Here is a 27,048-nt window from a genome sequence, read left to right as displayed (position 1 = left end):
ATAAAGAAACTTCCCACATAAGGTCTGATTTCATAGATTAATCTCTCAACTTAACTCATGTTTTCTGTTGTCTCTATAAGTGCCATAAATACAAGTAACCTAGGGAGGAAATGCTTTATTTCATCTTATAGTTCACAACCTATAATTGAGGGAAATTAATGAAGGAGCTCAAGAAAGAAATCTGGAAGCAGAAACTGAAGCATAAGACATGAAGAAGTGATGATTACTGGCATGCTTTCCAGGGCTTGTCCAGCTTGCTTGCCTTCTTCAATTCTTTCTTTCTTTTCTTTCTTTCTTTCTTTCTTTCTTTTCTTTCTTTCTTTCTTTCTTTCTTTCTTTCTTTCTTTCTTTCTTTCTTTCCTTTCTTCCTTCCTTCCTTCCTTCCTTCTTACCTTTCTTTCTTTCCTTCTTTCTTACCTTTCTTTATTTCCTTCCTTCCTTCCTTCTTTCCTTCTTTCCTTCTTTCCTTCTTTCTTTCTTTCTTTCTTTCTTTCTTTCTTTCTTTCTTTCTTTCTTTCTTTCTTTCTCTTTCTCTCTCTCTCTGTTCTCTCTTTCTCTCTCACTCTTTCTTTCTTTCTTTTTCAAATGATTTAGAGATTTATTGTAGTAATATTTACACAAAAGATTTAATGCTGCAATGGCTTTGAAACTAATAATCTAAGGATCTAAAAAATTGATGAAATTCATACCTTGATTTTTTATAACCTATAAAGTACTATTATGATTTTTTTTAAAAAAATAGTATTTACCAAAGTTCTGTTCTTAATGAGAAATAACTTTAAACCAAATATTACTTTTCTATTATTTACTTAGGAAAATGATTTAACATATTAGGAAAAAAACAGAAGGCAACTTGATCTAATAATTTTACAAGCATATTTTTGTTCTAATAATAGTTATGGGAAAAAGTCTTTGTAAAGAAAGTTAAGTCTAGGTGCTATAAAAGTCCTTAGCCCATCATATCACAATATAGAACGCATCTCTACCAGTTTGTTACCGCCAAGCACATAATTCTTCACACACTAAAGACATAGCTTATACACACAGCATGTATGGTGCTCTTAGATTCATCCCCAGCACTACAACACAACAAAGGCAAAGCCCCCAGATTAAAAGAAACCTCCAAAACTGGGCTTAGGCTTTCTATGTACAAATAGGTAAGAAGCAAGCTGCTTAAAAAATATGGCATATCAAGGATATAACATCTACTGTATATGTTGACAATCTAAAATGTCTAAACAAAGGTGAAAACATGCATTTACCAACAAAATAAATCCCAGGAATAGATGCTTATATAGTGAAATACTGCCTTTCAGACTCCATTTGCATCAATAACAACAGTGACTGACTCTAGTCCAAGGGCCATGCAGCTCAGAGCAGGCAGTCTTCCCAGTCACTGTTAGGAAATCATCATCAGCCAAAGCATGCACTGCATCTTCAAACATGTCCTTGGTAATTGCTGTGTCAGATTGTCCCTGAATATCTTCAAACAGCTGTTGGTACTGGACTGGTGTTTTACCCTTAAATAAATTAAGTTCTCTCCATGCTTCAGCTAATTCTTCTTTCCGTTTAAGATGAGCGGCCCTCATTCCTGTAGTAAGAATAGAAATATCCACAATGCCAGTATGGGGATCAGTTGCAGACTGCTTCAGAGCCTCCTGGTGGAGACATTTTGCCTCTTCCACATTGATTGCTTCAACTTTGTTTGAAAATCTTACTTTAGCATGGGCTTCTGCTAAGCGAATTAATGACCCTAGCTGTTGATGGAAAGCAGAAACCATCTCCCCACTACTCCTGATCTTCCTCATGTTTACATAAGTCTCAATGAGAGCCTGGCTGGCCTCCTCATTCAGCGGGGGCGTGATGGTACTATGGGCATATGCAATGTAGTCTTTCAGCACTGCCATGTCCAGGAACCCCTCCTTCACTTGCTCCTCACTTTGGTCGTACCATGAAACCAGGTGATGAGCTAGACTCCGGTCATATATCTCACCCTGAGGGTCTAGCATGAGGAAAATGAGGTCAAACGTTGACAACAATGTGTGCCTTAGTTGGATATTTTCAATGGCTGTTTTTTTAGGATTCCACTGAGACTCAATAGGATTTGCTGCTGTCAGGACAGAGGTGCGCGAATTGAGCTGGCAGATGATCCCAGCCTTTGCAATAGACAGAGTCTGCTGTTCCATGACCTCATACAGCACGGACCTTGTGCTTTCATTCATTTTGTCAAACTTATCGATGCAACATATACCATTGTCACTCAAGACAAGGGCACCTGTCTAGGGGACAAGCTGCCAGGTCTCAGGGTCTTTCATCACATAGGCTGTGAGGCCAACTACACTGGAGCCTTTTCCAGATTTGTACTGGCCTCTGGGGACCAGGTTGTATACATACTGTAGCAGCCAGAACTTGCTGGTACCAGGGTCAAGACACAGAAGAATGCTGATCTCAGCACAGAATTTACCCCTTCTAGTGTGACTGAAATCCTTTCTTGTTCCACCAAAGAGTTGAAGTAAGATTTCCTTTTTTTTTTACATCTTCATGATCATAAATGCTGGGAGCTAAGGCTGAAGCCAGCCACTCATAAATATCTGGCTTCCTGAAGGGTTCCTTAAACAATTTCACACATTTCTATGAAAAAAGTTTCTGTTCTTCTTCTTCATCAAGGCCATGTAGATGTTTTACATCTGTTTTCCAATAATGAATGACATCAATGTGAATTTTATAGACAGACTTCACATTGCTCACTGTTGGATTAACTCATAGGTACTGCATGATATATGCCTGTGATATTCACTCTGTGCCCTGGTTGAACCTTGTCTAAAAGATCATTTTGGGCAAAGAGGACAACAGTGTGAGGTGTCTGCCGAGCAGACATGTCTTCAGGGGACTCTTGAAGTTTGATCATTTACTTGTCAGAGAATAATGAACAGCTGTGGATCAGTGCCATGCTGTGGGTAGTGTGGCAGTGTACACAAGTGAAGGGCTCAGCAATTCTGTGTCAGTCCATCTCTACCCGGGTGGTGTGGGCACAGACTTGGCATTGGAAAAAGGTCTCCTGCATCTCCAGTATCAGCTGTGATATTCTGATGATCATGTCACTGACGGTGATGAGCTGATCAATGTCTTCTGGATTCAAGTTTCTCATACTCTTTGCCTCCAATGCATAAAAGGTCTGACTTGAATCTGATGTTCTAAGATGGAGTCAGGATAACAGTCAAAGAAGATCTCATTTTTAGCCATGTCAAAGGTTGGTAAAACCTCCTATGGTTAGGAGATGAGCTGTCTATACAAATTTTTGCCAAATGATTTTTGTGTTCACAGTTCACATTTAAAAATGGCTTCTCCATAATATTAATCTCTCCAAGTTGTTGCAGGTACAAAGGTTGAGTAATATCTATGCCAACATTCTCTTCTTCTTTGGCCAGAGGATCTGTAAAACACTGAAAGAATCTCTAAAAATTCTCTTTGCATGTTGCCACCTTCACATCTGTTTCACAAATCACAAGTTTTTGGCCTAGATACTGTTAACTTGCTACTGTGTCTTCTGTTGCTGCTCCATCAGACTGCAGATTAACCTGCAAACACTTTCTTGCTGAGCCCAGATCTGGCCTCTGCCTTACAGGTATGCATCTCACCCCACTTCGTGGGTTTCTTCCACTCAAGAGCTGGGAGTGCCATATGTCAGTGGTGAACTAACTAATATCCAAGTCCAAAGGAATAGCTGAAGAATGAATCTGAGGAGGGCTGGAAAACAAGGCATTCTGTGCAGTTGGGCTCTGCAGGTCCTCTCCTGGTGAGATGGGCATTGGTGGCACCTCTTCCGTGGAAGAATCGTCACCTCTATGTCTCCATTTGGGAGATGATCTGCTTCCCTCAATTTGAAGGGACTGAGTTGGGGTGACTCATGTGCATTGGCTACAGCAGCTTGGGGTGGATGCCAGAACAACAGAGTGCATAAACCAAGATCAAGTGTGTGTCAGCCCAGGAATGCAGGGATGTTTATATATATATATATATATATATATATATATATATATATATATATATATATATATAAAGAAAAAAAAAAGAAAAAGCATCAATGTAATCCACTACATAAACAAACTCAAAGGAAAAAAAAACAATACAATCATTTCTTTAGATGCTCAAAAAGCATCTCACAAAATTCAACATCCTTTCATGTTAAAAGTCTTGGAAAGATCAGGAATTCAAGGCCTGTATCTAAATATAGTAAAAGCAATATACAGCAAACCAGTAGCCAACATCAAACTAAATGGAGAAAACCTTAAAGCAATCCCACTAAAATCAAGGACTAGACAAGGCTGCCTAGTCTCTCCCAACCTATTCAATATAGTACTTGAAGTCCGAGCCAGAGCAATTAGACAGCAAAAGGAGATCAAAAGGCTACAAATTGTAAAGGAATAATTCAAAATATAACTATTTGCAGATAATATGATACTATATATATAAGTGACCCCCAAAATTCCAACGGAGAACTCTTAAACCTGATGAAAAAAAGTCTAGTGAAGTAGATCGGTATAAAATTAACTCAAACAAATCAGTGCCCTTTCTCTACACAAAGGAAAAACAGGCTGAGAAAGAAATTAGAGAAACAACACCCTTCACGATAGTCACAAATAATATAAAATACCTTGGTATAACTCTAACTAAGCAAGTGAAAGATCTGTATGATAAGAATTTCAAGTCTCTGAAGAAAGAAATTGAAGAAGATCTCAGAACATGGAAAGATTTCCTATGCTCATGAATTGGCAGGATTAATATAGTAAAAATGGCTATTTCGCTGAAAGTAATCTACAGATTCAATGCAATTCCCATCAAAATTCCAAATGAATTCTTAACAGAGTTAGAAAGAGCAATTGCCAAATGCATCTAGAATAACAAAAAACCTAGGATAGCAAAAACTATTCTCAACAATAAAAGAACTTCTGGTGGAATCACCCTCCCTGACTCCAAGCTGTACTACAGAGCAATTGTGATAAAAACTGCATGTTACTGGTACAGCAAAAGACAGGTAGATCAATGGAATAAAATTGAAGACCCAGAAATGAAACCACACACCTATGGTCACTTGATCTTTGACAAAGGAGCTAAAACCATCTAGTGAAAAAAAAAGACAGCATTTTCAACAAATGGTGCTGGCTCAACTAGCAGTTAGCATGTAGAAGAATGGGAATTGATCCATTCTTATCTCATTGTATAAAGTTCAAGTCCTCGTGGATCAAGGAACTCCAAATAAAACTAAATACAGTGAAACTTATGGAGGAGAAAGTGGGGGAAGAGCCTTTAAGATATGGGCACAGGGGAAAAATTCCTGAGCAGAACACCAAAGGCTTGTGCTGTAAGATCAAGAATTGACAAATGGGACCTAATAAAATTGTAAAGCTTCTATAAGGAAAAGGACTATCAATAAGACAAAGAGGCAACCACAGACTGGGAAAAGATCTTTACCAATCCTAAATCCGATAGAGCACTAATATCCAATATATAAAAAGAACTCAAGAAGTTGGACTCCAGATAAGCAAATAACCCTATTAAAAAATGGGTTACAGAGCTAAACCAAGAATTCTCAACTGAAGAATACTGAATGGCTGAGAAGCACCTAAACAATTGTTCAACATCCTAATCATCAGGGAAATACAAATCAAAACAACCTGAGATTCTACCTCACACTAGTCAGAATGGCTAAGATCAAAAACTCAGGTGACAACAGATGCTGGTGAGGATGTGGAGAAAGAGGAACACTCCTCCATTGCTGGAGGGATTGCAAGCTGGTACAACCACTCTGGAAATCAGTCTGGCGGTTCCTCAGAAAATTGGACATAGTAGTACCAGAAGATCCAGCAATACCACTCCTGGGCATATACCCAGAAGATGCTCTAACATGTAATAAGGACACATGCTCCACTATGTTCATAGCAGCCTTATTTATAATATCCAGAAGCTGCAAAGAACCCAGATGTCCCTCAACAGAGGAATGGATACAGAAAATGTGGTATATTTGCACAATGTAGTACTACTCAGCTATTAAAACCATGAATTTATGAAATTCTTGAGCAAGTGGATGGATCTGGAGGATATCATCCTAAGTGAGGTAACCCAATCACTAAAGAACACACATAATATGCACTCACTGATAAGTGGATATTAGCCCAGAAGCTCAGAATCCTTCTTAGAAGGGGGAACAAAATAGCCTTGGAAGGAATTACAGAGACAAATGGATGGAATGACCATCCAGAGAGTGCCCCACTGGGGAACCATCCCATAAACAACCACCAAACCCAGACACTATTGCAGATGCCAACAAGACCTAGCTGACAGGAGCCTAATATAACTGTCTCCTGAGAGGCTCTGCCAGTGCCTGACAAATACAAAAGTGGATGCTCACAGCCATCTATTGGATGAAGCACAGGGTCCGCAATGAAGGAATTAGAGAAAGTACCCAAGGAGCTGAAGGGGTTTGTAGTCCCATAGGAGGAACAACATTATGATCTAATCAGTACCCCCCAGAGCTCTTGTCTCTAGCTGCATATATAGCAGAGAATGGCCTAGTTGGTCATCAATGGTAAGATAGTCCCTTGATCCTGTGAAGGTTCTGTGTCCCAGCAGAGGGGAATGCCAGGGCCAAGAAGTGCGAGCCGGTTGGTTAGGGGAGGCAGAGAGAGGATAGGGGATTTTTGGAGGTAAAAATTGGAAAGGGGATAACATTTGTAATGTAAATAAATAAAATATCTAATTAAAATATAATAAAAGGGGCTGGTGAAATGGCTCAGTGGGTAAGAGCACCCGACTGCTCTTCTGAAGGTCCAGAGTTCAAATCCCAGCAACCACATGGTGGCTCACAACCACCCGAAATGAGATCTGATGCCCTCTTCTGGTGTGTCTGAAGACAGCTACAGTGTACTTACATATAATAAATAAATAAATCTTTTAAAAAAATAAAATAAAATATAATAAAAATAAAAATGATGCCAGTGTCCTATCAGTTTAAGCATACATTGTAGAGCTGAACTTTTCAGTTACTGTGCATTTTTTTCATGCTGTCATTTGTAATATGATTTTGAAAATTCTTGGGATTAAAGTTTTGGTTAAAAAATTTTTTTATAACTTGAAAGCCTGTTTTTTCTTGCACACTCAAATCTGTGAGCTTGGTATCAAGTCTATGTAGAGTGCTTTTGATTTAATAAAGTACTAGCATAATTGTGTAGCTAATTAAAGAGAGAGAGAGAGAGAAATTTGGCTCTCAGTTGTCCCACTCCAGGACCTCTTGTACCTAGGATCCTTGTTAGCTGCAAAAGCACACAAAAGGGTGAGCCAGAGTTCTGGGCCCACCCAGGGGAGCTTTCCTGGGACTGCAGGTTGAAGCCCCAGCTTACTTTCTCATACAGCCCAGAAACACTTGTCCAGAAGTGGCTCCACCACAGAGAACTGTGCAATACCACATCAATCATTAATCAAGAACATGCATCCACAGACTCCCTTACAGGCCAATGTAATGGAAGCATTCTCTCAATTGCATTTTCCTCTTTCAGGTTATTACTAGCATGTGTTAAACTGACAAAATTTAACCAGCACAGCATTCATAAGAAATAAATATCTATTCTCTTTTTTTCAGCCTTCATATACTATGAAAAACAGTGATGTCTAAAATTATACAGTATACCATGAAAGAAGGGTAGAGTATTTCCATTATTGTGTTTACAGATTCCTCTCTGTTCAGGTAGAACATGGAGCAACATGAAATGAAAATGAGAATGTTCAGTAGAATATTTTCATTTAATTTTTATTATTATTATAGATTCTCAGAAGTTACAAATTAGTATAGATCTATGCCATGCCTCTTTTATCTTATAGATCTATATTACATTGCTACAATATATAGTCTTTTCTTATATGTATGAAGCTATAGTCTTTTCTTACAAGTATGAAGCAATACAGCTGCAACCCCAGTTGAGACATAACTATTTTATCACCACAGGGATGTCTGTGGTTTTACCCCTTACATAGTTATATTCACCTTACTTTCCTACCACATTCTAGTCTTTAACAATCAAAGATATTTTATCCATCTTCAATACATTGTGATTTCAGGAATTGTATTGTACATAGAGTCACATATCATGTGAACTTCTGAGGTTGACTTTTTGTCATTTATCTTTCTTCACATTGGTATACATAAAAACTTTCCCTTCCTGTTCTTGAGTGGTATGCTGTAATAGAGATGCACTAAAATCACTTAACATTCTACCCATTAAATAATAGTGAGATTTTTTTTTCCAGCTTCAGGCTATTAAAAACAAGCAGAGCTAAAAATTTGTGTACTAGTGACTTTCATGTTCATGCAATCATTTGATTAAATAACAGTTGTGTGTTTGGTTTTCAAACAGAAATATCATAAGGTCTCTCTGAGTCTGCCTGGAAATAGGTGTTTCACATCTGCCTACCTTCACCTATAGGTAAATAAAATGAAGGCTCACCCAGGTTGACAGGTGGAATGGGATATGGGTTCTATTAATACAATGAAGAAAGGGAGATAATTGTTGATGAGTACACAGCAGTACTGGTTTCCATACTGCAGGCCTTTTAATCAATTTCATAAAATGTGCTTTTTACTATAATTAACTGCTATCAATTTTATATTGGTATCCTATGTAGCATGAAATACTTTATGTGCCTAGCTCTTTAAATGATCCTATATTTACAGTGTAGGTTGGCTCTTGTGCTTCTGGGAACAGGGTAGTGGATATAAAAAGCCAGCAGAGATGGAGAGGAGAGAGAGAGAGAGAGAGAGAGAATGACTAGTGGGACTGAGCAGTAGGCAGGAGTAGGGTCAAGAGACAGAAGACTAGTGTTAGAGAAGACAGTTGATGCAGGGAAAAAGAAGACTGAGTTGGGTAGAGAAGAGAAGAAATAAAACAAACAAACAAACAAAAGTGTAACAAAAAGAAACCCAAAATGTAGTCAAAAGAAAGAAGGAAAACAGAAACACAGAGCTGCATACATAAAGCTACAATACTGACTAAGGATTTGATTGGAAGCATTGGAGAAATTATTTTGAGGTAATGTTTTCTGAACTAATGTTACTTTTTCTTATATGCCTATATTACTAGCAGGCATTGCTTTGCGGTTTGTGTATATGTTGATGTAGGACACCACAATGCTGCACACTTCATCTCTTTGGGTAAAGGGTACAGAATTAGTTGTAATATATTTATAAATTCAAACTGCCTTATACTGAATTATATGAATTTCCATGATGTGTCTATTAGATAAGGAGCATATGTTCCAAACCATCTCACAGTGCCTCCAAATAAGATGATGCTTTAACTAAAAGTGGATTACTATGTGATGCACATGCCAGCAGCAACACTAAGGAGCTGGTAAGTGTACAGCCTTCTGGGTGCCACTGTGACCTTGTAAGCCAGAATTGCTAAGTGTTGAGGCTCTGCACTCTAGGTTGAAACCTCCTCACTAGTAGATTCTCGGATCTGCTACTTTAGTAGCTACTAAGCTAGCAATAAAACTACAGTCTCACCAAATTCCCTGCTCACTGTTTGACCATTTCAATGGATACAAATGCCAAGTGACAAAGGACTAGAGAAAATGAGGCACATCAGTCATTCAGTTTGGCTTCTATTTAAAACTCCACCCCTCAAAGGAAAAAACAATGATAAAAAAAAAAAAAACCTGTCTTCAATAGCATGTTTTAAAACTCTATGCTTGTGGAAAAGTAACATCACAGGTAGTGATCAGTTTGGATAGATGTTTACACACCAAGAAATCCTGAGGTGAATTTTCCAATACTAAAGGATGAATGCAGGGAAGATATTCTATAAATCCCTGCATTAAATTGCTCTTTAAATGAAGGTTGAAACTGCAAGGGTATAATTCAATCAAGGAAGACAGGAAGCTCACCTTACTGAAAATGAGAAAGTTAATAAAACCACATATATTATCCAAGTAAAAGTTTTAAAATAATATGCAAAAGAACCACAAAAATGAAAGTTTGATATGTAATTTGTCTATTTGTCTATGTAGCTCAGGAATCAGGAAAACTATTGTTAAAATACTCTCTGAGGTAAGCAGTAGAGAAAAATCTTTCAGTGTTACATGTTATCAAAAAACAAAACAAAACAAAAACAAAACAAAGAAAACAAACAAACAAACAAAAAAACAAAACTGTGTTTCCTCCAAAGTCATTCATGCCGTTTCACATGTCAGTTTGTTATTTAAAAAAAAAAAAAAAAAAAAAAAAAACATTTGAGAAGTAAGTTCTTCCTATAAAGTGGATCTTAAAATATCTACCTTAACAAAAATGAAACTATTTGTGTAGAGCCAATAAAAAATATACTGAAAATTACCAGAATTTGTCTTATTAAACTCAGTGCTGGATGTAATTAACTGTTTAGATTCTCAGTCTCCTTCAACTCCTTGTACAGTTTGACAAAATGAAAATAAAAATAATGAACAATAATTTTGCTAATATTTTACCAGTTACAACAGAGCAGAAATGAAAAATATAGAAAATGTTACAGGCATCCTTACTGTGTTTAGTTTTCCTGGTTTTACATTATATGCTTGTGGCTTTGATGAAAACCATTTAATCTGATGATTCTTACGATAGATTAAATTTCTGATTCATTCTAATGCATTGAAAGCCAAGATCCTTTCCAATGTGGCTGCTAAGTACATTTAAGAACTTATAATTTACTGATGTATTATTACAATCCTAAAACAAGCCTTTATCAGGGAAAACTGTAGAAATGGAATACACCGACATTGAGTTTATTCTACAAAAATAGTGTGAGACAGGCAGCCGGAGTCTGTACTCTTTCAGGAGATGTAGGCAGTAGATGGCTATTCCTCTGAGATTAAAATAGGGAGGAACTGTTTTAATCTCAAGACTCATGGTTCTCACGAAAACTAGAGCTACCAGATGATTTACTCAGAAACAAACATGCACATGCACACACCCCCAACACACACCCACAAACACACACACAATTCAAAAGCAGGGTTTTTTTTAAATGTTTTGCTTTATTTTGTTTTGTTTTTAGATTCCAACTGTGCACGAGGCCATCAAGTTAGACCTCAAATCGGAGAATGACACATATTTTCTTTGCAAAAGTAAGTTTTATTGCATACTAAAAAAAAAGTCCCTTTAAAAATAGAAATAAAGTTAGAGTGCTTGCTGTGAAAGATCAAGGCTCTGTGCTTGGTTCTCCACTAAAACAAACAAACAAACAAACAAAAAACCAGAAAAACAGTAGGATGCCCCATTTGATCGGGCTCTTAGCACCACTGTGGGAATGAGCACATGGCTTGCTAGGAAGGAAATTTGTATTACCTGTCTACAACTAAACCATCTGTTACAATACAGAGGTACTCAAAATGTATTATAGAAGTCACAAAATGTGAGTACAGAAAACTTTAACATCCCATAATTGTATTTCTATTGTGACTTGAAAGTCATAGATTTTCCTGGTGGAAATTGAAATGTTTTAGTGAAAGCAAAACAATATGATGAGTTGTGACACTTGCACTCACCTCCAACTACTGTCTAAGTATCAAAAAGTGTAAACTTCATCACAGAACTGTTTTATCCTGCTGATTCTTGCCATTGCAGGTATATTTATCAAGTTTTCAAGTGTGATGAACTGCAATTCCTTAAACATTATTTGGAATAGAGAAAATAGAACATTTATTTATAATTTGTTTTATATATTATATAATATTATATATTATATATTATACATTATATATTATATATTATACATTATACACTATATATTGTATATTATATATATTATATATTATATATTATTATATATTATATTATAGATTATAGATTATAGATTATTATATATTATATAATGTTATGTTACATATTACATATTACATTATATGTTGTATGTTATATGTTATGTGTTATGTATTATATATTATACATTATATATTATATATTATTACATTTCATAAACATTTTTATTTTCTAGCTGTTAACACAAATTTATTTGCAAAATGACTGCAAGAAACATGACAACAATGAGTGGATTCCTCCTCATGGGGTTCTCTGACAACCATGAATTGCAGATCTTACAGGCTTTGCTGTTCTTGCTGACATACCTATTGGGCTCAGCAGGGAACTTCATCATTATCACCATCACAACACTAGACCCACAGCTCCAGTCTCCAATGTATTACTTTCTGAAGCAACTTTCCATTCTGGACCTCTCATCCCTCTCTGTCACAGTTCCTCAGTATGTTGACAGTTCCCTGGCACGAAGTGGGTACATTACATATTGTCAGTGCATGCTGCAGATTTTTTTCTTCACAGCTTTTGCCTGGAGTGAAATGGCCACTCTCACAGTGATGTCTTATGACCGCTATGTGGCCATCTGCCTCCCACTGCACTATGAGGTCATAATGAGTCCCAGAAAGTGCACTTGGGCTGTGGCAGCTGTGTGGCTAAGTGGAGGTATCTCAGGAACGCTATACACAGCAAGTACACTCTATATCAGATTCTGTGGGGACAAAATTATTCACCAGTTCTTCTGTGATATCCCCCAATTGCTCAAGCTCTCCTGCTCTAATGATTACTTTGGAGTACTGGGAGTGTCTACTTTCATGTCTGTAATGGCCTTTGCCTGCTTTATGGGGATTGCCTTCTCCTATGGCCAGATATTCTCTACAGTTCTCAGGATGCCCTCTGCTGAAGGCCGATCTAAGGTCTTCTCCACCTGCCTGCCCCATCTCTTCGTTGTTTCATTTTTTCTCTCAACAGGCAGTTGTGCCTATCTAAAGCCAACCTCAGACTCACCAACTGCTTTAGACCTCATGTTCTCTATTTTTTACACAGTACTACCCCCAACCCTCAACCCTGTTATCTATAGTCTGAGAAATGAGTCCTTGAAAAGAGCTATAAAGAAGTTACTGCTAAGTGAAGAATTCGTTAGGAAAAAATGTTTGTTCGGTTTTTAGTGTCTGCTAACACTGAACACAAAGAATGTTTTTTTGTATATTGAATATGTTAGATATGTAATGTTCAGAATAACAAGATATTTTCTAAAAAATACATATTATAAACCTAATGCATAGCAAGTTGTGAGGTGATTCTTTGAACCTATTTCATCAAACTTACTTATTCTTCCTTTTCTTTCTTACTTTTTTTTTGTTTTTCTTTGTTGTTGTTGATTTTCAAGACATGGTTACTCTGTGTAACCCTGGCTGTCCTGGTATACAGTCTGTAGACCAGGTTGGCCTGGGATTCAGCAATCGGCCTGCCTCTGCCTCCCAAGTACTGGGATTAAAGGCTTCCGCCACCACTGCTCAGCTACTTATTCTTTTTAAGTTGGTAAAAATATATGATTATAATCTAGTAATGTAGACCTGATTCTTCCTAACTCCTAAAAATCCATTGCCACACAGGTATGTATGTGAATTTACCAACAATACTAACATGAGTTTATCAGATATGTTTATGACAATATAGTAATAAAAATAATAAGCATGAAGGATATTCACAGTTATTGGTTACTCAGTTCACCAAAAGGGTCATAATTATAATATTTATCACTTATTTCAAAGTTTCCAGTCACTTTCTATCTTTCCATATACAAATTTTAAATGTCATTTCTATGCATATCTATATAAAGTAATACTATAGTTCTCTTGAGTATGAAGTATTCAATGTAATTAATATACAAATAAGCCTCAGTTATTTAGTTTGTATCATTTACTGTTATCTTTGCTTACAAATAAGTCACTTTTCTAATAATCCAAGTAGTCAGGAGGCAGAGGCAGGAAGTCATCTGCAATGTTTTTTGGCCAGCCTGGTCTATATAGTAATAATGATAACTGCTAAAAAGTCCTAAAAACTTTCTTGTTCATTCTGAGGGTTAAAAGTCCCTGGTTTAGGTGATTAACACCTGTAGCCTAACAGAAGGGAATTAAGTAATGCAGCCTTGTTCTATCTCTACAGGAATTCCTGGGCTTTAACTTTTATCCTGCTCTTATGACTTATGAAGTTATAAGGAAGGAAAAGGGACAATTTGAAAATTGAATTTACCATTTATTTCTCAGTTGTAAACAGTTTCCTATGAAAACTCTCTAAGAAACCATGGAAAAGCACAATAAATCATGATAATCATGATGATGATGATGGTGGTGATGATTATGGTGATGACGGTCTCTTCTCTTTCTCTTCAGGACATACACATCTTTCAGAATACATAAACACATAGTAAAAAGGTCATCACAAGTTTACACATGAATGAAAATTGTAAATTGAATGAGGAATTTAAAATAGGGAATATTTACATGCATATCCATTAGGAGCAATTATCTGACTAAACATTCATCATCTGTTTCACATCTACAGGTTCATGGAGCATTAAAACCCATAACTAAGTTATGAGTGAAGTCTTGTATAGATAAAACCAGTCAACATTTTATATCTTCTGCCCTACACCTAAAATTAATCATAGTTCCCTTTTTAATGAATGTAATAGAAATGGCATGCAAATCATGCACATATGTATGTATGTGTCTCAGAGAGAGAGAGACAGACAGACAGACAGAAAGACAGACAGACAGACAGACAGACAGAGACAAGGACACAGAGAAAAACAAAGAGAAGTGGGGTATCTAATAAATAGAGTTTGAGCCATCCTAAGTTGGTCTAGAGATATCTAGAAAAAGAAATCTCTGTGGAGTAAAATAATGATTAAAGATACCAGAAGCTGAAGATGTAACAGTTTTTTTAATCTAAGTAAAAAACTATCAAAATACCTTGAGATATATTAAAGTTAAGAGATTTGTGGATGAGATGATAGAACTTATGTGTAATTCAAGGTGAATGACAGACCATGGAGCACTGACCACTATTAGCTCTGACAGAACAGATCAAAACGGACATGTAAATTGAGTGTAAAAGCCACATATCAAACTGTACTTTTATAAGGTAAAGCAGGTAAGACTTTCCTTAAAACAACAAGTACCCTGGCAATTTGAGGTGGAAAAATTGTGAAAGTCATCCTACATTTAATAATTTCAAGGAGAACGATACACTTAAGCAAGCTAAGGCTCACTTATCATCTGTTTTCTCAGTTGTGCACCTTGGAGAACTTGTAGCTCTGCTTCTACCCAGTCTAAAATTTCTTCCTGTCTTGTAGAAGCAAGGCTTACTTGACTGAAAATAAAGTTATTGGTTCTGAAACTGAATATATTCATATTGTCTTTTGACATGGGCAGTGAACATTGACAAAGAAGTCTAGTATTAATACGTTAACAACAAAAACAAAAGAAAACAAATAATACAAATGTAATAAAAGCACTTAAAGAAAACTGCAGTAAACACTGTCACTGAAGATACATACAGATAATTATAAAAATTTAGAGTATTAGATCTAAATTAGCTTTTTAAATATGGTATGGTAGTTAGAGTAGAAGAATAAAAAAGGTGATTTTATAACATTGTTAAATACACAGAAAGCAATTGTCATATTTTCGTTATAAAATTGTATGGATAGAGTTAAAGAATTATATGTATACTTGTAGTATCTAATCATATCATATTTCATGTCACATATATCTTACTTTCTCAAAATATCATATTACTTGGGACTGAATGTAGTTGTTTTGTTAAAAATGGTCACAATTCAGAGCTGGGCCAGGGGCTGCAGGTGGCTCATTGTAGGCGGTATGAGTTTGGCTGGGGGCCGGGTCCCAGGGAAAACCGCTGTGAACCTGCTTTCTGGGCTCCTGGAAGAAGAGGAGGAAGATGAGTTCTACCAGACAACTAACGGGGTTTTCACCAAGGAATCTGGAGATGATGAGTATCAAGGAGACCAGTCTGATACGGAGGATGAGGAAGACTCTGACTTTGACATTGATGAAGGGGATGAACCATCCAGTGATGGAAAAGCGGAAGAGCCAAGAAGAAAGCGCAGTCATGACCAAAGCCTATAAGGAAACTCTCAAGAGCCTGAGGCCTGGCAAGGTCAGCACCCCAGCAAGCAGCTCCCAGAAGGCCAGAGAGAAGATGCTGCCTCAGCTGCCGCTGGAGCTCCAGGACGATGGCTCTGACAGCCACAAAACCATGTGTCAGTCGACAGCTGAGCACACATGACAAAAGTTCCTTCGGGTTCAAGAGAGGCAAGGACAGTCCCGGAGGCGGAAGGGTCCACAATGTGAGCGACCACTAACCCAGGAAGAGTTGCTCAGGGAGGCCAAGATCACTGAAGAGCTCAATTATGTTCACTCGAGGCCTATGAAAGGCTGCAGGCTGACAAAAAGAAGCAGGTTCACAAGAAGCAGAAGTACCCTGGGCCAATAATCACCTACCACTCAGTGACAGTGCAGCTTGCTGGGGAGCCTGGCCCCAAGGAGGAGAATGTGGACGTGGAAGGCCTTGATCCTGCTCCTACAGCCTCTGCTCTGACTCCACGTGCTGGGACTGGGCCTGGAGCTACCGCCGCCCCTCCTGCTCACTGCTCTCGCACCTTCATCACATTCAGTGATGATGCAACGTTTGAAAAATGTTTCCCCCAAGGGCGACCCACGATGGTCCTGGTGTGGGAGGTCTGCCCAGTAACCCACTGTCTAGCTTTGTACTGGGACCCTGTTACAGACATACTCTATGCCACTGCTAGAGCCTTCAAGATCATCCATGAGGCATACAAAAAGTACATCACTGCCCATGGACTTCCACCCACCCCGTTGGCACTGGACCCAGGACCCCCACCCCCTGAGCCACTCCCTGACTCTGGGCAATGAGCCTTGCCTCAGAAGATTGTCATCAAATAGAGACACCTGATCCCCAGACAATCTCTCTCCTGACCTGGCTCTCCACTCTGCCTGGACCTTCGCCTTTGTTTCCCTCAATTCCGCCCTAATTCATTTTGTTTGCTTGTGCTCTTCGTTTTTTGTTTGTTTGTTTGTTTGTTTTGTTTTGTTTTGTTTTGTTTTTGGTTTTTCGAGACAGGGTTTCTCTGTATAGCCCTGGCTGTCCTGGAACTCACTCTGTAGACCAGGCTGCCCTCGAACTCAGAAATCCACCTGCCTCTGCCTCCTGAGTGCGGGGATTAAAGGCGTGCGCCACCACTACCGAATTCGTTTTTTTAATCTAATAAAATGGTAAAATCCAGGAAAAAATGTCACAATTCTTAGTCTCTGAACCTAAATTATGGGAGTGATCTTTTTCCTGGAGGTTGTAAAATGACCTCATATTCATAAATGTAACTAAAGTTATAGATAGTGTATCTTTGAAAGTGTACAGATGGATTTTAAGACAGGGTAATATGACACCAGTGACCACACCCGCAAAGTGCCCAGTAGATGTAGGATCAATCCAGCTCTACCATAATGCAATTGACCCTGAGGGTGCACAACCACCTGTACCCGGGGTAGATTAGTGTGCTTAACACCAGACCCTACATCCTGCCTGTCTCCCAGAAGGTCTGCTCTATTCAGATTACCTGCTCCCCAAACCCACACCCTGTGTTTTTCCCAGGAGGTCTACCCTAAGCAGAGAAACAGGAAGACTGCTCTAACCAGGGACACAAGGGGCCTGCTCTAGTGAAAACGGCCATCTTATCAAAATCAATTTAGATTTAAGGAAATTGCCATCAAAATCCAACACAATTCTTTACAGATCTTGAAAGAACAATTCTCAAGTAATTATGGAAATACCAAAACACCAAGATAAGTAAAATAATCCTGAACAATAAAAGAACATCTAGAAGTATCAATATCCCTGGCTTCAAGCTGTAGAATAGGGCAATTGTAGTAAAAACTGCATGGATTTGGCAAAGAAAAAAAAAATTGATCAATGGAATCAAATCAAACTTCCAGAAATAAACCTACATATAGAAGTAATGGTTTGTTTTGTCTCTCACCCACAAGCTCCCAAAGATAAGATTCAGACTTTCTATAATTATAAATATCTTGGTCCTATAGCTAACCCCCACGCTGACTACAATCATAAATTAAATAGGCCATTTATTTTAACCTACATTCTGCCACTAGGCTGGTTCACTGTGCCCAGGCACCATAAGTCCACCTGCTCACAACTTCCAGGCCAATCTCTTGCATAAATCTCCTCCAGAATTCTTTCTGCCTCCTAGATGTCCCACCTTTCATTTCCTGCCTAAGCCATAGGAAAATAGGCATCCTTACAATATACATGGTATTCTCATTACACCCACATACCTACCAACACACACAATTTTTGAGAAAGAAGACAAAACAGTACGATGGAAAAGAAAGACCATCTTCAAAACTTGATGCTGTTCTAACTGGATGTTTGCATGTAGAATGCAAATTAAACCATATTAATCAACCTGCACAAAACTCACGTCTATTTGGATCAAAGACCTCAACATAAACTTAGTAGTTTTATTGATTATATTGAGAAACAGAAAACAACCTAGATGTCCCTCAACTGAAGAATGGATGTATATATGTAGTTCATTTACCCAATGGAATAATATTCAGCTATTATAAAAAACAGGTATGAATTTTGCAGACAAATGAATGGAAGAAGAAAATATAATCCTGAGAGACGTAACTGAAACCCAAAAATACTTCATGTGCATTATGTATTCACTTATACGTGGATATTAGTCATAAAGTACAGGTTAACCACACTACGATAAAAGACACATCTCCCCAAAAGAACCCAATTAAAAAGGAAGGCCCAAGGGAGCATGGTTGAAATTTTCTAAGACAGGAAATAAAAGAGATATTGGAGGTGAAGGGAGGGAACTGGGTGAGAAAGGAGATGGGCAGGGGAGCAGGTTGGGGTCTTTATCAGATGTAGAGAAAGCATTGGAGAGAGAATGAAAATCAGCAGTAAGTAGGGGGCAATCAGGAGGATGTGCCAGACACCTCAGATCAGGAAGGTTTCTGTGGATCTATTGAGTTAAATCTAGCTGAGACTCCTAGAGATGGGGGATATGGATGCTGAAGTGACCAAATGATGTAGACAATTTGGACTTACAGTAAGGAGATAAGGACAGAAACCTACCCACAGAACCTTCAACCCAAAATGTGCCCTGTCTACAAGATATGCAGGGATAGAAAAAATGTCCTCCCAATGAATGCTCCAAACTGACATTCATTTCCCATCCTGTGGCAAAGAACCAATGCCAGTGTGGTGTGGTTTGTTGAATATGATTTGCTTAGGAGTGTCAATATTAATCGCTGCTTCTTTGGACTAGGTGTGGCCTTGTTGCAGTATGTGTGTCTTTGTTGTAGTAACTGTGTCACTGTGGGGCTGGGCTTTTAAACTTCCTCCTAGCTTTCTGGAAATCAGTCTTTTAGCTGCCTTCTGAACAAGAGACAGAAGTTTCAGTTCCTCCAGTTTTTTCTGACTTGATGCTGTCATGCTTCCCACATTAATGATAATGGACTGATGCTCTGAACCTGTAAGCAAGCCTCATTTAAATGTCACATTTACAGGAGTTGTGATCAGGGAATGTCTCCACAGCAATGAAACCCTACTTATTGCTTTCATTGGACTTTTAATCTGAAATGAATTATAATCAAGAAATGGGGGTATAACTGTGATACAGATCTTGTGGCTAGAAGATTCAGGCTTTAGACTCAGACCTTGAGGGATACTGGCCATGAAACTCATACTCAGGCATGGTGGTACATACTTTTAGTCCTAGGAGGCACAGAGAAGAAGATCTTCAAGTTCTTGGCCAGCCTGGGATAGCACTTCTTCCATTTAGAAAAAAGCTTAGGTGCAGGTGTGGTGATTGATGCCTTTCGTCCCAGAATCAGGAGACAGAGACATGCTCATCTCTGATTTCAAGTTTAATATACAGAGTAAGGTACAAGACAGCCAAGCTTAGGCAGTGAAGCACTTAGCAAACAGAAAGCTGGTAATAATATAATAGAACAAGGGGGCATGTTCCAGCCCCAGCAAACAGCAGAACTTGGAATCTTCAGCAGTGTGGACCAGGCTTTTTAGTCAAAAATAAAATTATGTGGGACTATTGGTGAAGTGTAGCTGGAGCTAAGAAATTAGCAGTATTTAAGGAGAGACCCACATCACTGAGTTGATATCTTTTGGGAAGGGTTTTCTAAGAGTACACAAAAATGCTATGTTCTACAGATAGCCTCATGGTCCAGATACACTTGATAATGTGTAAGGATCACCCATGTGGTACTGCTTTTGATAGTATGAAGGGGTCATGAAAAGCAGTTGAGGCTAGATGCTGTGAGAGGTGAGGAAAGGTCACTGGTGAAGGTATATATAGCCTTAGTTGCAGTTGACTGCCCAGGACTGAACAGGTCAGGCAAAGACTTTGAGGACTGGCAATATGAAGGGAAGCTAGCAGAGGCTATTGGTGAATCCTAGTGCACCAGAATAACCTAGAATGTTAGATATATCAGTACCATGGAATGATCACAAAGAACACAGCAGTAGTGAAGTGGAGTTAACCATACCGGGGCATGCTACAGAGAGTTGAGCCAGAGAAGTAATCCAAGATCTGGTACATATCATTTAATTTTAAAAATTGAATTTGGGTTGATTTAGGTGGATAAGGTTTTCTACAGTGTATACCAAGTGCATAGCTGGTGTCAGAATAGGACAAAGAAAGTGTCTGATCTCCCATGATTGGAGTTACAGATAGTTTTGAGCTGTCTCTGTTTGTGCTGGAAATCAAAGGTAGGCCCTGTGGTTGAGTAGCCACTGTTCTTTGGGCTAGGCCCTCTATTCAGTCCCATGAGCATATTATTAATAGTAATAAGGTGTGAATGGTTGCTCCTATGTTCTTCTTTACCTCAGCCTCATAATCCAGAAGAAATATGAGGTTTATAACCTCAGAAAGTAACGTAGATTTGGTGTTTAAAGGCATTTTCCAACCCAAATTTCCACCAAAATTCAGGAAAAAAATATACACCCCCCCACCACTCCACCCCACACACACACACAGAGAGAGAGAGAGAGAGAGAGAGAGAGAGAGAGAGAGAAAGAGAGAAAAATTATACAAATCTTTAAATAAATAGTTGTTGAACACTTGATCAAAGCCAAAATCTCAAGATAATGTGAGTGTATCTTATATGTTGTAAATAGACAGCAAAGGGAGCTGTTGTGTCAGGCGTACCTCTGCGGGAGCTTATGCCTACTATAAGGAGAAAAAGGAACTTGCAGCCAAGAAGACCAACTTGTCTAAATGGGATTGTATTCTGCTTCTTTGTGCCTGCAAAACATTCAGTTAATGAATCCAGACGACATGGACTTTGTTCTCAGGAAAAGTTGAGAATCTGCTCTGCCACTATCAGCTAGCCCACCTAGGGTGGAGTCTTCCAACCTAGGTAAGGTCTATTGTTCTGCCACATCTGTGGTTTTCTCCAAGAAGCCACTACCCTCTGAGAGGCTGAACCTGTCTTCCTGAGGTGATCCTGACTAAGCACCATTCTGATGACAAAGCAACAAGAACCCGGTGTGCTGGAGGATCGCTTCCCCCTTTTTAAGTTCAGACTCAAAAAGTAAACTTAGGGCCATGATCAGTATCTTTGTCTTGGTCTCCTTCTTCTCTCACCATCTCTCCCATACAGCCTTGGCCTCCTTCTCAGGAACCCGGTTCCTGTAGGTGCAGGTGGCTACAATAGATCAACTACATAATGAAAACATTTATTCTGGAATTCTGATTGATAGGAAATTTTAGGTATCACTTGACACAGGCACATCTGATATTCAAGCTTACAAGTTCTGTATATTCTAGTTCACGGGTTCAAGTATTTGTGTTGCAGTTCAAGTCCTAAGTTAGATCTATTGCCCTAATCAGTCAGTAGTAGTCTGTTTAAAGTAAATTGTCATTTGTATTGACCTTGTGTTTAGTAATATTGAATCTCAGTGGACACTATAATACAAAAAGCTTTATGATACTACTTATACACAGAGTTTCTCTCCAGTATAAATATTTTCATGATGATAAAATGTGCAAAAGTTCATATTAAAATACATTCAGTGTTTCTCTCTATTATGAATTTATAGCTCTGAAGATGACAATGACATGCAAAGATTTTACCATATTAATTACACCCATAGTGTTTTTCTTTGGTATGTATTCTTTTATGTAATAGGAGATGACTCTGACCTACAAAAGTTTTAATAGATTGATTCCATTTGTAGGGCTTCTCTCTCTTATGTGTTCTTTTGTGTACAAGGAGATTATTATGAAATTAAAAGGCTTTATCACATTGATTACATTTGTAGGGTTTCTCTCCAGTATGTCTTCTTTTATGTATTTGGAGACTATTATGACATACAAAGGCTTTACGACATTGGTTACATCCTTAGGGTTTCTATCTAGTATATATTCTTTCATGTATTTGAAGATGACTGTGACTTGCCAAGACTTTACTACTTTGCTTACATTCCTAGGGTTTCTCTCTAATGTGCATCCTTTTGTGTATTCGAAGAGCACTGAGATGTGCAAAGGCTTTACCACATTGGTTACATTCATAGAGTTTCTCACCAATATGCATTCTTTCATGCCTTTGAGGGTGACTATGACTACATTGCTTACACTCATAGGATTTCTCTCCAGTATGTATTCTTTTATGACTTCAGAGACTACTATGCCATGCAAAGGCTTTTCCACACTGGTTACATTCATAGGGTTCTCTAGACGATGTATTCTTTTATGTACTCAGAGTTCTTTTTAATAGGCAAAGTCTTTACCACACTGATTACATTCATATGTTTTCCCTCCACTATGACTTCTTTCATGCCTGCAAAGATAATTGGCACATGTGAATGGTGTACCACATTCATTACTCTGATGAATCTTAGTATCTGTAGAAATTAATTTTCCAATTTGGTCTAATCATAAAGAGGGATCAAATATTAAGGATGTATCATATTGTTTACATACTCAGTCTTTCCATTCATTATGAATTGTTTAGTATCTTTGAAGATACCTAGAACGTTAAAGGCATTTGTTACATGGCTCACACTTATATCACTCTTTTTCTATATGAGTTTTTTCATATATTGAAGAGAACTGAAAAAGCTCAGAGCTTTACCACACTGTGGGCATTCATAAGTTTCCTTTTAGTGAGAAATACTATGTATAATACATTTATATACTTCATTTACAATGTGAACCAGGACAAATAGCAAAGAATATCCCCATTTCTAGTATTATAGGAATTATTTGCAGTATGAGTTTATGCATTATTCCTATGAAATTAGAAAACCAATTAATCGTAAACTTGTATCACATTCAGAAAATCTACTCAATGTGGGTGCTACTATATATATGTTCTAATTTTGCTTGGAGAGAGAGGGGTACATTGCTTCTTTCAGTATCCCTATGCTCACATGGCTTGTATTGTTAAAAGTGATAAATTTATTAAAAGATGATAACAAATGAAAGGGTTCCACATTTGCATTTTACACTGTTTGACATTTTGTTTCTCATATGTGGGGTAATGGGTTACGTGCACACAGCCTGGTTTCCAGTCAAGGCTACATCTTGAACCCCAGGACCTGGTAGTGATAATCCACTTACATGGGAAGGAAGGAGTTCTCTCATGTTTCCTTGACCCTGGCTCCTGTTGGAGTTCCCGCCCCCATAATCCCCACCAGAGAGGCGTGGCTATCAGCCACTTAGGAACAGCACCAAGCTCTCTCACATGCAAATAAGGTTTCCCCCAAACTCTCAGCAGAAGCCAATGAGAGGGGCTTGCTGTCAAACTCTAAATCACTGCCAGAACTGTATAAAGGAGAGACATGCTGGGAATGAAAGGAATGCAAGAACTATTCCTTTGTCTGTCCCCTTTGTTCCAAAAGCTGTAACACTTGGGAAGAGCAGTGTCCAAGTTCCACTGCATTCCTCACTGGATTGTAGGCTTTCCGCCAACCCAGGCTAGGAGTGACTCCAGTGACCTGGAAGGCAGAAGGAGTGGCAGAGGCTTCCCATTTTCTCCCGTCCTGTACCCAGTTCCCTCACTGGGGCCTTTCCACCCGGCCTGGATAGAGGTCTCCGTGGAAAACTTCTGGTACCTAGGCTAGGCCCACACTCATAGTCCTGTTGTATAAGGATTAAGTTTTCTCCAAAACAACATTTTTGATTCTCATAAACAACCCCTTCTCATTTAAAGTTACCAATGTTACTACAATAATACGAGTAGCACCAGTTTTTCTTAAAACCATGCCTTGCATATACAAATCAGATACCTGACATTGAGGTACATTGTTTTGTAAGAACTTCATAATCACTGATACACTTAAAGCAGTGCTTTTTTACATTATTGTTTTTCTTTAAATCTTCCAAGGAACAGCAAAATATTTGAGAGGCATATTCAAATCAACTAACTATTGAAAAATACCTTCCATATCTTTTAGAATTCTGAAGATGTTCTTCAATATTGTCATCTTCCCGGTTTTAGCCTAAAATATAGTAGCAGAATATTTATGACAGATTATTGAAAATTAGGTCCTATTTAACTCCGTATATGCAGTTAACCTTAGAACCATGTCTGATTCATTGACCTCATGTATCGAAAGATGACCTAGTCGGCCATCAATGGAAAGAGAGGCCCATTGGACTTGCAAACTTTATATGCCCCAATATAGGGGAATGCCAGGGACAAAAGAATGGGAATGGGTGGGTAGGGAAGTGGGGGGCGCTATGGGGGACTTTTGGGATAGCATTGGAAATGTAATTGAGGAAAATATGTAATAAAAATATTAAAAATTAAAAAAATAAAAATAATAAAATTACAGTACAGCATGAATAAAAAAAAAATGTCCCTTTATCTTAAAAAGTGAAAGGAAATCCATGGTCTTACCTATAGCACTGAGATTCCTGTAGGTTTCCTGCATCACATGTCTGTATAGACCCTTCTGTGAAGGATCCAGTAAAGACCATTCTTCCAGAGTGAAGTTTACATACACATCATTATAGGTCACTGCATTCTAAAATATCCCAAACATGTGCACAACACAAAGTATGATGCCAACATCAGTATAATGTATTACTCACTGACAATACATTTGTCTAATTTTGGTGCTTCCAGCAATGATTTCTTGATGCAGAAGTAGTAATGTGATCACCAAATTATTTCTGAAGGAAAAGGAATAATGAGTTTCACCTTTGTCATTTCTGTGGCATTTGAATAGAATAGAGCTTTGCAAGAGAAATGCCATTTAACACACACACACACACACACACACACACACAGAGTGGGGGTAGGGGAAACAGAGAGAGAAGAAAACAGTACTGAACACACATTAGAGATATGGTATGAACAATTGTTAAGTAGGGAAAACTGGTGTGCAAATTTGGAATATTGGCTTATGCCTTTAATCCCAGAATTCAGGAGGTAGAAGAAGGTGTTATCTCATTGAGTTGGATGCTAGTCTGGGCTATGCAATGAGTTCAATGACAGTCAGAGGAATATAAGAAGACCCTAACTCCAACTCAAAAAACAATCAAATGAATAAAAAAGATAGAAAAAATTAGAGGTCTTTACTGAAGGTCCTACAAAGAACTATACATTCAGTTCAGTTTGATATTTTTGTGGTAAATCTCTAACTCCAGTAAGCCCATGTATGGAACATAAAATTTAGTTATAATTTTTATAAGCTGCATGCCAAGATTGGGCATATATCACACTACACTACTCTATTCCCCAGATATGAAACCCCTTGCTACTTGTGGTACCTCCAGGCCAAGTGGTTCTGCTCCATCTTCCTGTACCTTCCCATCCTCCATCTTCCTCTCCTCCTTTCTCTCTCTTCCTCTCTAAAACTTCCAGTCCCAGTTGTTCCTTTCATTGCCAAATCACAGGCTCTAGCCTTTGTTTGGCCAGTTAAAATGGAGAGAAGGTTTGATTGAAATCATCTGAGTACTTGATCTACTCCTCCTCTGTGCTAACCCTTTATGAGGAAGCAGAAATAGCATCAAAATATAAACAGAACAAGAATAATCCACAACAGGTATTCATTCCAGAAACTTGGAGAGAAATCTTTTAAAGTGTGACTTTATTGACAAAATTAAATACATGTTTAAACAGTCACAAGTACACAGATGAAAACATTACCAATGTAAATGTTGATCCTAAAAAAGCAAGACAGAGCAAGAGAGATGGCTCAGCAGAGAAGAGGTCTTGCTGGTTTGCAAATCATTGAGCTCAATTACCAGTACTTACATGTAAGCTGACAACTATCTATTATCCCAACTTGAGCCATTCTGAGGCCATCTTATGACTACCGTGTGCACCGGGGAGGAACATAATGAGGTGCATATTCATGAATACAGGCAAAATATTCATAGTCATTTAAAAATTCATAAAAGTAAGGGGAATCACACACATCTGCAATCCAATGAATCAGAAGGCTTAGGTAGTATTAATGTCATGAATATATAACATCCTGAGACACAGAATGTACTTTCTGCCACACTTTAAAATTCAAGATGTAGATGAAGATCAGCACAAAGCACATGCTTGACATGTGCAAAAGGATATACCATAGGTGCATAAATCAAAAACATAAAGAAAAAACAGGCATGTTATTAGCCAAAGGTTAAGGACCCTACTCAGCTTGGAGAGGGATTGCAGCTGGAGGGCTATTCCAGCTGGAGAGATTTGAATAAAGCATCCAAATGTTCAGGTAGTGGTGACACACCACATTAATCTCAGCACTTTGGAAGCAGAGACAGGCAGGTTTCGTTCAAACCCAGCCTGGTCTACACAGTGAGTTCAAGGACAGTCTGGGCTACACAGAGAAACCCTGTGTCGAACCTCTGCCACCCACCTAAAAAAAAAAAAAGCATACAAATGATTCAACAATAGAGAAAATGATTTGGAATAATAAAACTATCTTATTCTCTTTTGATAAAGAAAAGAATATGGGGCTGAAGAGACTCAGAGTTTAGGAGCACTGACTGCTCATCCAGAGGTCCTGAGGGATCTGATGCCCTCTTCAGGTGTGTCTGAAGAGAGCAATGGTGTACTCATATACATAAAATAAATGAATAAATAAGTCTTTAAAAAAGA

At 38.1% G+C, this 27,048-nt stretch overlaps 4 pseudogenes; 2 read left to right on the top strand and 2 right to left on the bottom strand.

The window, feature by feature from the left end:
- Positions 1 to 1,328: 1,328 nt before the first annotated feature.
- Positions 1,329 to 10,663, bottom strand: LOC110312238 (DNA replication licensing factor MCM4 pseudogene; annotated as a pseudogene).
- A 1,379-nt stretch (positions 10,664 to 12,042) lies between these two features.
- On the top strand, positions 12,043 to 13,012 carry LOC110284195 (olfactory receptor 14J1-like; annotated as a pseudogene).
- Positions 13,013 to 15,723: 2,711 nt separating this feature from the next.
- Positions 15,724 to 16,827, top strand: LOC110284333 (vacuolar protein sorting-associated protein 72 homolog pseudogene; annotated as a pseudogene).
- Positions 16,828 to 22,071: 5,244 nt separating this feature from the next.
- LOC110312239 (uncharacterized) lies at positions 22,072 to 25,763 on the bottom strand (annotated as a pseudogene).
- Positions 25,764 to 27,048: the final 1,285 nt, after the last annotated feature.

This window comes from Mus caroli, unplaced genomic scaffold (assembly GCF_978045245.1).
Source record: "Mus caroli unplaced genomic scaffold, Mus_caroli_1 scaffold_18, whole genome shotgun sequence".
NCBI lineage: Eukaryota > Metazoa > Chordata > Mammalia > Rodentia > Muridae > Mus > Mus caroli.
This window is presented reverse-complemented; position numbering and strand designations above follow the sequence as displayed.